Consider the following 2,703-nt stretch of genomic DNA (forward strand, 5'->3'; position numbering starts at 1 on the left):
ACGGACGGACGCACGGACGGACGGAGCGCATTTTAATTTCGGTTCGGTCATATTGCCACATCAACTGTCATCAAACGGACAAAGATATATTGCGCTCTACACAAAATCCCTGACACTCAAAGAGTTCGATTGCTTCTACTATTGCAGGGGCGGTGGGGTAGCCTAATGGTTAAAGCGTTGGCTCGTCACGCCGAAGACCCGGGTTCGAATCCCCACATGGGTAAAATGTGTGAAGCCCATTTCTGGTGTCCCACGCCGTGATGTTGCTGGAGTATTGCTAAAAGTGGCGTAAAACCAAACTCAGTCAGTCAGTCAGTCTTCTACTGTAGAATTGAGAGAAACAGTACAGCCATACTATTTTATCAGTTCATTTTCCTTTTTAGTATTTTTTAAACAGACGTCCTTTTTCATACATTTATATCATTAAAACGGCATTTAATTTAAGTACACATTTGAATATCTTCTTTCATATTCTCAGTTGGTTTACTTGAAGTTGTTTCCCATCCGCAATTGAAGCTATGGCGGGTAAAAATGCACGCATTTAGGAACCATTCCAATATTCTCTTAAACCGCCCATCGTTGTTTCATATACCTAGTCAAATCATAACTATTGGCGCTCTCTCCTACATCAGTTGCTAGGTCCGATGTCCAATAGTCAGAGCTACCATCTTGATGTCAAGTACCAATTGCAATTAATTCGAACCCCTGTAGACAATGAGTTAAAATTGGAAATATTGCTACAACATGCATGTTATTTCAAACTGATTAAGAAAGACCACTATATAAGTGGTTTCTTTAAAAACCCAATTAGCTAATCACAGATTATCAACAGCGGAATGGACACTTTCAGGGAGTCCGACCCAAAAGGTGAACCCTTCTTGAATAAGACATGATAAATATAACCCAAAATACCATTTATGTAAACATAGTTTGAAGAATAAAAGTATTCCTTTAATACTTCTAGAATAGACTATAAGATCGATTCAAATATCTCTATATACAAGTAAATTATATGTTTATCGGTTATACTTTCATGTATACTGAAGAACGAGATGAAAGTTTGTAAAAAAAAGTAATATGAAATTCATTTTGTCAGAAACATTTGTTTTTGTAATTTAAATAGTCAGTTTTGCCAAATTTGTGAAGATAAGATTTCGATTGGCACTCTAATATTCAAACCTAAAACTGGATTTAACATGTTCCGTTAATATTTTACATATTAAGTTAAAAATTGTGTTTACATTTTGCGTTAGGTGTTGTACCTTTTGCGTTAAAGGCATTTTTTACATATTGCGTTAATTTTTTACGTTTAGCGTTAAGTTCTTACATATTGCGTTAGCTTTTACATATTGTCTTGATTTTACATATTGGGCTTGTACAACCCCCTCTCATACATGCAACAACTCAGCGCAACGCTACGCCAGAATATGATCAGCCTTGATTATTCACCGAGACAGATTCCATTTGGCTTAGAATGTATATAGTACTGGTGAACATTTTTTGAATGAATTATTGCAAATCAGTGATGACACCAGGTATTTCAGAAGGTAGCAAGATCCGAAATATTTATAATGGAATCCATTTGTCTACCTGTTATTAAGCGACTCTTTATTTCGCGTGGTTCGTGCATAAAATCAGCGACATGCGACAACGAAGGAATTACTAAGGGGCATAACTCTTTTCTCCTTAGCTGGCCCTCCGTTTGATCGAATGACTGCATTAGATTACGTCAGCGACGTGGACACAGCCACAGTTCCTTAGAAGTATTATTGATCATGATATAGCTTGATTATATAACCAGCACAATCAACAGAGTAGTGATTAACGAGGAATTCGATCGTTGTTTACTTGAAAAACGCCTGCGATACCATTAGGAGATGGTGGATAATGGCATGTGGATAATGCGAGTGAATGAGTTATAATTTTGTAGCCTTGGAATAGTATTTCAGTTATAACATGCGCTTCAGTTAGGAAGCCCAAACGTTAGACGGGTCTAAAGGTTTACTACATAGTTAAACACACGATTTTTGTGATTTGACAACTTGTGGTAATTCTGAATCATGATCTTAGGATCCTTGCACTTTAAAGGGACACAACTCAGCGAATTTAGACGTTTCGGCTCCCCATGCATAGATAGTAGATACCCACAACCTCTCCCTTTCCCGAACCTCTCTCGCCAAACCTCACCCTAAAAGGCCCCCTGTACCTCAAACGTTCCCTAAAACTCCCCTCTCCCTCTCCTGCGCCCTCCGACATTAGATCCAAACTCGATTATTTACAGACCGCCGCCATACAGCTGGAATATTGCTGAGTGCGGCGTAAAACTAAACTCACTCACTCCGACATTAGATAGCATGCGTAAGCAAAAGTAGATGCACTTTATACTAATAATTTCACAATTCTCCTTTACAAGAATATTTGTCCCAAAGTAGAGTTAGCTTTCCTTCATTTCCGTATTCATTTACAAATGTCAACATTCATTGTTTCAGAATCGAAGTATATCAAGATACCAGGACGTCCTTCTGAGCAGAACGAAATAATGAATTGCAACCATTCTTGGCAAAGAAGGACCATGTACGTATGTTTTTTGTCCATAAAGGGTGTTTGATTGATTCAAGCTTATGTACTGAAAATCCGAGTCCCTGAACAGAATGTTCCAGGGTGTGTACATGTGCTAGAGTTTATTTAGATTGTCGAAGGTCG

Source organism: Haliotis rubra, unplaced genomic scaffold (genome assembly GCF_003918875.1).
Source record: "Haliotis rubra isolate DU_JTF1 unplaced genomic scaffold, ASM391887v1 Scf32, whole genome shotgun sequence".
NCBI lineage: Eukaryota > Metazoa > Mollusca > Gastropoda > Lepetellida > Haliotidae > Haliotis > Haliotis rubra.